Here is a 9,151-nt window from a genome sequence, read left to right as displayed (position 1 = left end):
TTTGCATTTTTATTTGCTTACTTCAATGTTTGTTTATACACCATTTAAGAAGGGGCAAGGAGAAACCTCTTGTGATTTCCTCAGTATGCAAGTGTTTGGGGAGGGCGAACAGGGGACGGAGGGTAGAGTCCAGGGCTGCGTTGTCAGCAGGCTCACAGCCCGCAGTGCAGTGGGGTCCTCAGTGTGTGGGGCCAGGCTCCTTCCCAGGAGCTCCAGGTGGGCTCTGCCCTCGCCTTGCACCAGACTCTTCTCCCTCCTGCTGCCTCTGACGCAGGAGGGAGCCTGACGCCAGCTTGTTTAATCGACTTGGGAAAAGGCCTTTCCAGACCAAAGCGGCAGCCGGCCACGGCCGAGCGATTAGGTCACTCTGCACAGCTGCAAACTATTTCAAGGAAACAGGTGGTGGCTCTGGCCTCTTCTGAGGCTTGGAGTTTGCTGAGAGAGGCCTTCTTCAAGGGCAACCTCAAAGCCTAGCCAGAGTCGCCTCTAAGGTTGGGAAAGAGGATCGCAGGGTAACAGGGTGTTCCCAGTAACCTCCCCAAGAACGGTGGTCTCAGGCCTGGTTGCTCATTCACTCACCCCTGGGAGCTTTAGAAACCCTATGTCTGGGCTGCACCCCAGACCTCCTGAATCAAGATCTCCGGGATGGGCCCCGGCACCAGTATTTTGAAAGCTCCCGGTGACTCCAATGTACAGCCAAGGTTGAAAGCACTGGTCTAACCTTTGGAACTAAAGTGTAGTCCCTGGACCAGCAGCATCCTCTGGGAGCTGGTTTGTTGACATTGAGTCGACTCCAACTCATGGCCACTCCACGTACAACAGGACTGTAGGTTGCTTCGTCCCGTATGATCTTCAGATCATGGGTATGCTCAAGTCCATTGTTGAGGCCACTGTGTGTTTTGATCGCCTTCCAACCTAAGGGGCTTGTTTTCCAGCACTGTGTCAGACAGTATTCTGTTTAATGCATAGAGTTTTCATTGGCTACTTTTCAGAAGTAGATACCATGCCTTTCTTCCTAGTCTATCTGAGTCTGGAAGCTCCACTGAAACCTGACCACCATGGGCCACCTTGCTGGTATTTGAAATACTGATGGCATAGCTTCCAGCATCATAGCAACACACAAGCCACCAAGGTACGACACACTGACAGATGGGTGGGGGAGCTTGTTAGAAATGCAGACTTGGGGTCCTCCTCAGACCAAATGAGTCAGTATCTGCATGTCAACAACATCCTGGGAAATTTATATGCAAACATTAGGATTTCAGAAGCACAGTTGTAGGCAGGGGCTACATGTTAATGAGCTCAAAATACACCAGCGATCACGAAGATGGCACAGGACCTGGCAATGTTTCATTCTGTAATGCATACGGTCATCATGAATTAGTCGACTGGATGGTAACTAACCTCAACAACAACAGGATAATAGCACAGGCTCTGAGGGCTTGCATAAGGGGTGGAATGCCAGTAAAGCCTGTGACACTGTGGGCTCCTGAGAGACCCTTAGTCTCTGTGAGCCTCATTCTCCTCATCTAAAAAAAAAAAAAAAAATTTTTTTTTTTTTTTTTTATATAAGAGGATAATAAAACCTTCATCTTGGGTTGTTGTGATGATTAAGCTTGATGGTTCCTATACAGCACCTAGTACTTTGCACTCAGCAAACATGAGCTCCTATTTTGTTCGGATTGTTTCTGTTTATAATCCTGGAATGCAACCTGTCCAGTCGGCCAGCCTGGGCTCAGCAAGTGCTGGCCAAGTCTCTAGTCCAGCTCAGCCCCTATCCCACAAGCAGGGGTGGATTATCCAATAGGCAAGGTAAACACGGTGCTTACCTTGTAGTAAACAATTTCACATGATCATCTGTAGTGACCAATTTCACCAAAGATGTGGTGAAACCCATGTGACATTGTTCACTACAGATTAGTAAGGAAGCACAAGTAAGCCTGTGCTTACCTTGCTTACTGGGTCATCCACCCCTGTCAGGGATTACGAATTTGAAGAAGCTTTGATTCTGTAGGAAGGTACTGTGGGATTGGGAGAGAGACAGATGCCAGCCATACCCAGAAGCTGAATCTTTGATGTGGTGAAAGCCTGTGAAATTGTTCCCTACAGGTGATCTGGTAACCCACCCCTGCTCACCAGCATCGGATGTCTTCTCTGGGGCTCAGACACAGGAATCCAAAAGTCCATGGCTCAATCCAGATTGTCTCCAATTCCAGAGTTGTTTTTCCTGTCGAAATCATGTGATTGCTCCAACGTTGGGAAAAGAAAAACAATAAAAGGGTGTAGATTCTCGTAATTGCCATGGAAGCTGCAAATGTGCAGCGTTCCTGTGCCAGCTGGAGAGGAGAAGGGTTTGAGGAAGTCGACTTGCCAAATCCCCGCCTACCTAAACTTCTGGACTGCAGATTAACCCCGGACTGACAGCCTGAGAAGCTGTGTGAAGGCAGCCTGTGAGGATGTGGGCAATAATATGCTAAGGACTAGCAGTGGGAGGCATTAAACCACACTGTACTTTCAAGGATAGTACAGCTTCGGCCAATAATGGTACTTTTAAAGCCTTCTTCGTTCTTCGTTCATTTAGCAAACATTAATTAAGCATGTTCTAAGTGCCAGGCATTGCACTGACATTATCTCATTTCATCATCAAAACTACCCTTGGAGGTCGATATGACCCTCATTTTATAGGTGAGGAAACGGGCTCAAAGATGTGTGGTCCTAAGGCTAAGCAGCTGTTGAATGTCAGAGTTGGGATTCAAACCCAGGTTGTCCTGGGTCCACAGCTTACTCTGGTGTTCGATGCCTCTCCCCAGTCCAGGACAGGGCAGTGGGGGCTGGAGCTCTTTCTGGTTAGAGATTGGATTGTGTGTTATTGTGTTTTTTCCTCCTAGTGTTAAGGGACACCATCTCCCTACATCTCTCCACCAATCCTTTCATCGTCTGAGAGGGAGGACGTTAGTTCCACTGTGAAACTGCAGTTCTGTATTTACCTGCAAACTAACGGCGTAAATCATTTCCCTTACTCTTTTTCACCTTTTCATTCAAGAAAAATTTATTGAGGGGTACTGGAATTAAGGGGCTCTGGAAATGCACAAATGAGTAAAGGGGGAAAGAGAGCCAAATCCTCTCTGAGGGGAAGGACCGTGAGAGAATGACCAAGGGCTGCTGGGTGAGGGGTTTTACTGGTCAAAAAGGTAGGAAAGGAAACAGCCCAGGCAAAGGCACAAAGGAGGGTGTAACTCTGTGGTCTTCTTTTTTTAATCGCTAAAATGCAGGCTCCTTGAAATAAAAATCAATTGGGATTTTTAGGAACCAACTAGATTTTTTTCACCCAGTGCCGTGGAGTCGATTCCATTTACTTTAACTAGATTTTCTATTTTAAATTAACCCAAAATAGTAATAGTGATAAACCAAACTGAAACCAGTTTCCATGGTGTCTATTCTGACTCATGGCAATCCTGTGTTACAGAAGGTAATTGCACTTCATAGAGATTTCAAGACTGTGACCCTTTTTTTTTTTTTTTTTTGGTAAACCTTCTCATGTAATATTTGTCCTTTTGTGCTTGACTTATTTCACGCAGCATAATGTCCTCCAGATGCATCCATGTTATGAGATGCTTCACAGATCCATTGTCCTTTATCGTTGCGTTTATTGCTGTCTTTTTTTGTGTGTGTGTGGTGCTAACGTTTTCTTTGTTCCTCTTACTCTCCTGTGCTAAGTTCCTTTTGCTTTTGGATTTCTTTTTCATTTCTTTCATTTTTGTAGATTTTGTTTTTATTGAGACTTTATTTTTCTTCATTTTGATAAGTAGGTTTGTTAACTTTCTTTGTGGTTACCCTGAAATTTACCCTTGTCTTCCTAGCTAATAGGTTCCTATTGTTACTTGGTATCACCCTGCCTTCCTCTCCATTACAAAGTTCTGTATCTATACCATTTATTTCTTCTTTTATTGTTCTGATGTTGTTGTCATTTACAGATTAACCTCTCTGGTTCCCTGTTGCAATCGTTTTGTTTTTGGATAGTTCTTGAGAGTTCACTCCCTAGGTTGGTATCTGGCTGGTACAATCTTGCATCCTAGATTCAGGCTGTGGTCTGATGTTGTTTATTCTCAGACCGAAGGAGTCCCTTTAATAATTCCTGTAAGTTTGGTTTTGTTTTTACATATTCCCTTCATTTCTGTTTATCTGTAAATGTCCTCATATCACTATCATATTTGAACGAAAGTTTTGCAGGATATGTGATTCTGGGTTGGTAATTTTTTTCTTTCAAGGTTTTATATATGTCATCCCATTGCCTTCTTGCCTGCCTGGTTTCTGCCGAATAATCAGAGCGTAGTCTCATTGTTTCTCCTCTGTATGTGACTTTTTGTTTTTCTCAAGCTGCTCACAGGATTTTTTCTTTGTCTTTGGTTTTAGCGAGTGTGATTATGATATGCCTTGGTGTTTTTGTTTTGGGGTCTATCCTATATGGGTTTTGCTGAGCTTCTTGGATGGTCAGCTTTTCATCATTCATGATATTAGGGAAGTTTTCTGTCAGCAGTTCTTCAATGATCTTCTCTATGTTTTCCATTTTCTCTCTCTGTTCTGGAACTCCAATCACTTGCAGATTTTTGCTTTTGATTGTATCCCACATGATTCTTAGGGTTTCTTCATTTTTCTTCACTCTTTTTTCTGATTTTTCCTCAGAGTTGTATCCAAGCGTTTGTCTTCAATTTTGCTGATCCTGTCTTCTACCGTTTCAAACCTACCCTTCAGCTCTTCTATGAAACTGTCCATTTCTGAAATCTTGTTTGTCTTTTGGATTTCTAGTTGTTTTTGTATGATTTCTAGTTATGGATTTATTTTGGCATTTTGTTCCTGTATTACTTTCCTGAATTGTTCCATTTTTTTGTCTGTATTTCCCATGAATTTGTCTGCCTTTTCCAAAAAATTGTCTATTTTTTCCTCATTTTTGTCTGCTGCTTGCTTCAACTCCTGGATTGCTTGAATTCCCTGTCAGGTAGTTCTAGTGCCTTTTCTTCTACTGGAAAGTCATCTGGTGTTTTATTTTGGATGCCTACTGGACCCATCTGTCCTTTTTTTATATATGTTTTGGTATTGTCTGCTGTCTTTGGGATATTCAGTATTTTCTTCATTTCTTGGTTGTAGATTTGTTTGTTTCATCCTGCTTTTTTGTTTTATTTGGTTATGTCTGAGCAGGTGGGCTGTGCATTTTTTGTTGTTTGCTCATCTGTAGTCACGATACTTTTCACCTCCTTGTCCAATGGGCAGAGCCAGTCATTCAGTTATGGTGCAGCAGGGCAGATCCTGCTGAAGGAGAGGGGCTGGGATTAGTTGTTTATGGCACATACTAGGGCTGACAGGGCAGGCCAGGAATCAGTGCTGGGCAGGTTCCAGTAGGCTGTGCCTGTGCTGCTTGGAAGTGGGATATTCAGTACACTGTACAGGTAGGCAGGAAAGGGGGGGAGGTTGTGAAGTGTGGAGCTAATAGGGGTATTGGAAAGAGGAAAGAGAGGAGAGAAAAACAGGAGCCAAAAATAAAGAAGCAAAGAGAGAGAAAAAATAGAGTACTAAGGGAGATTGCCGTTGGAGTGGAGAGATGAGAAACTGAGAATGCAGAAAAGCAAAAAGCAAAAAAAAAAAAACTAGACAAAATTTTGGAAAGGAAAAGAAAAGCCCCAGGAGTCCCGGAGTTCCACTGGTGGGGCTACTAAGACCGGGGAAGTAGCTTCCAGGTTGGGCAGTGTAGCCTGGCTAGAGAGGGTATAGATGTCACCCAGCACCAGGTATTCAGGAGACAGGAAAAGAAGGTAAGCGTAGAGAGATAACAACTGAAAAATTAAGACAGACAAAAAGGGAAAAAGAGAGAGAAAAGAAGAAAAAAACAAATGCCCCCAGGGATCCCACCTACCTGGCTGTGCAGATTAGGGGAGTGGCTCCTAAACCATGCAGTACAGCCCGGCTAAACAGGGCTCCCAAGCTGCGAAAAGAAAAAGAAAACAAACAAAACAAAGCAAAACAAGAAAAAAAGAAAAAAGCCCCAAGGATCCCACCAGCGTGGTGTTGCCGGCCGGGGGAGTGGTTCCCCAGTTGAGCGTGGCTGCACAACCTTTCAAGAAGCAAAGATGGCACACGGAGCCAGGTATTCCACAAAAATATGAGGAGGCGGTATGAGGCACAGAAGAAACCAAAAGAGATGGAAAGAAGCAATACCACTTCAGGGGCCCGGCCAGTGTGGGCAGGGCGAATCCAAGCAGCCTGAGGCCAAGACAGTTGCCTCCCAGCCAAGAGACTGTGGCTGGCGGGAAGCAGAGGAGGCTGAGGTGGTGGGGGGAAAAGGGGGCTAGGAAAGCATGTACCACTTATTACCGGGTGCTCCTCTGCTGCTAGGAACTTCGGGAAGCTGCTCCCTGTCCGCTAATCTCCGATGCGGGTGGGGCAAATCCAAGCGGCACGTCACCGCAGCCAGTGAGGAAGCTCGGAGGTAGAGCAGCCAGGAGAGAATGGGGGGCGGGAAAGCCTGTATTGCTGGTTACTGGGTGCTCTGTCTCATGCTGGGAGTTCCACAAGCTGTTTTCCCGTCTGCCGGAGTCCAAGATGGTGGATCTGTGCTACGTTAGCTGGTGGGCCTTCTGCACTTACCTCTCCTTGCTCTCTGTCCTCCCTCAGCTTCTTATTCCATTCTGTGCTTGGTTTAGTTCTTTCTCTCTTCATTTGACACTTCAGGTTTCAGGAATGACGTTTGTCTGTGTTTTACTTAGTTTTTTGGGTCTTTGCTATGGAGGCACAGTGTCACGCTTGTTTATGGCGCCATGTTGGCCGGAAGTCAACTGTGACCTTTTGGAAGCAGATAGCCAGGTCTTTCTTCAGAGGCATCCTGGGTGGGTTCAAACCATCAACTCTTTGGTTAGTAGTTGAGTGCTTAACTGTTTGTACCACCCAGGGACTCCTAGCAGGGTAGTCCAAGCGCTATCCTAAACACTTGATATACTTTAGCTTGCTCAATCTTCACAAGAACCTATGAAGTGATATTAGGGATTGAATTCTGTCCCCCCCAAAAGTATGCATTGAAACCTTGGTTTCTATACCTGTAAATATGGTCCTGTTTGGATAAATAGTGTTTTGTTTATTGTACTAATACTCGGGTAGTATTAGGGTGGGTTCTAAATCTAATCACTTCCGAGTCATAAAAAGAGCAGACTGGACACAGAGATACACACTGGGGAAGACAGATGCCAGGCGAGGATCGTCTACAAACCAAGAATTACCAAGGAACACCAACAAGGAAGGAAGAGACACACCTGAGGCCCTTATTTGTACTTTTAGTCTCAAGAACTGTAAGAAAATAAATTTGTGACCTTTAAAGCCACCCACTGGTGGTATTTGTGTTACAGCAGCACTAGGTAACTAAGATTGTGACTCGTATTGACCTTATAGGACAGAGCAGAGTTGCCCCACAGGGTTTCCAAGGAGTGGCTGGTGGATTCGAAGTGCCAGCCTTTTGATTATTAACAGCTGTGCCCTTAACCAGTGTGCCACCAGGACTCCTCCATTAGGAGGATGAGAAAATTGGGGCAGTCAATGGTTGAGTAACTTGCCAAGGGTCTTAAAACTACTAAGTGACTAAGCCAGGATTCAAATGAGGGCCACCTCTTTCCCGAATCTGGGGCTTTACTCACTAATATTGCCTTTCAGATGCCAAACAATCTCAGGTATTGCTGCCGCCTCCGGCAATCTCACTTTGGAAGTGTTTTCTCATAATAATTCCCTTCTAGTACAGAGCAGGACTGAGGGTTAAGAGACCTGTAGCCCTGCTACAGATACCTGGGTAATAAAATAATGATAATAATGACCTTTTATCAAGGCCTTACTATGTGTCATATAGTAATGCTCACCAAAACCCTGATTCAGGTGTATCATTATCCCCCACTTTAAAAAGATGGAACCGGGGCTCAGATCTGACCCAGGATAACACAAGTACAAGGTGGCAGAGCTGGGAGTCAATCCCAGGTCATCTGAAGTCAGAGATTCCCTTCCAACTACTACCCCATGGTACCTCTCCATCTTGGGCAAGGCATTTCACTTTCCTCTTCCTTAGTTTTCTTATCTTTCAAATGGGACTAGTAAAAATAACAACTATTTGTGTACAATTGTCTCCATTACAAGAATTCTTAGATTATGTATCTCATTTGAATCTCACAGCAGCCCTACTGAGGTAAACAGAGTAGGAATTATGAACCCTACCTGTCTCCTCTCCCATTTTACCAATAGGCCACAAAAGTTAGTGACTTCGCCAAGGCCATGTGACTAATAAGTGTCTACATTAGAATTTTTTAACTCTGAAAAGTTAAAAATCACCTTACCAATAATAGAACACATCATATACGGTTGTGGTGGGGGTTGGTTGACCACCCAAAAGCCTTTCATAGCCCTTTTCTCCCTTGCCCAGGCTGGCTGAGCTAGCATGTTCTTGGCAATGTCTGTGTTCTCCTCTTTCCCCAGGCACATGGCTCAGCTGCATTTTCTAGCCTGCCTGGCAGTTGGTTTGGCCACGTGATGGTGTTCTGGCCAATGGAGTATGGAGGAAGTGATGTGCACCACTTCCAGCTTGGCTCATAAATCCTTCTTTGCATAACCCTCACTTCCTTTCCACATGTGCTGGTTCAATGGAGATGACTCTGAGCTCTGAGGATCTAGAGGAGGCAGAACCACAAGACAGAAGGAGCCTGGCTCCCTGAATGACTGCATGGAGCAAAGCCTGCCACCCCACCCCTCACCTCGACCATGACCTACCCTGGACTGGGATAAAAATGAAAAATTACTTTTTGGTAAATTAAATCATTGAGATTTTGTTATCTTTTTTTGTTGTTGTTACTTAAGTTTTATTGCGTTAAGTCTAAAATAATGTTATTTACATTATCTGAAGGAAGCTGGGTGGTGTAACGGTTAATACTTGACTGCTAACCAAAAGGGTGGTAGTTTCAACCCACCCAGCAGCTATGTGGGAGAAACACCTGGCAATCAACTTCCATAAAGATTACAGCCTAGTGCTCACTTTGGCAGCACATATACTAAAATTGGAATGATGCAGAGAAGGTGAGCATGGCCCTTGGGCAAGGATGACACGCAAATTTCTGAAATATTCCATATTAAA

The 9,151-nt window shown here is 44.6% G+C and overlaps 1 non-coding gene across 1 annotated transcript; it reads left to right on the top strand.

Moving 5' to 3' along the window:
* Window positions 1-9,044: 9,044 nt before the first annotated feature.
* On the top strand, window positions 9,045-9,151 carry LOC111750243 (U6 spliceosomal RNA). Its single transcript, XR_002785395.1, has one exon. It is a non-coding gene; the product is annotated as a U6 spliceosomal RNA (small nuclear RNA).

Source organism: Loxodonta africana, chromosome 10 (genome assembly GCF_030014295.1).
Source record: "Loxodonta africana isolate mLoxAfr1 chromosome 10, mLoxAfr1.hap2, whole genome shotgun sequence".
NCBI classification, from domain to species: domain Eukaryota; kingdom Metazoa; phylum Chordata; class Mammalia; order Proboscidea; family Elephantidae; genus Loxodonta; species Loxodonta africana.
The sequence above is the reverse complement of the archived record's forward strand: the minus strand, read 5'-3'. Positions and strand labels throughout refer to the sequence as shown.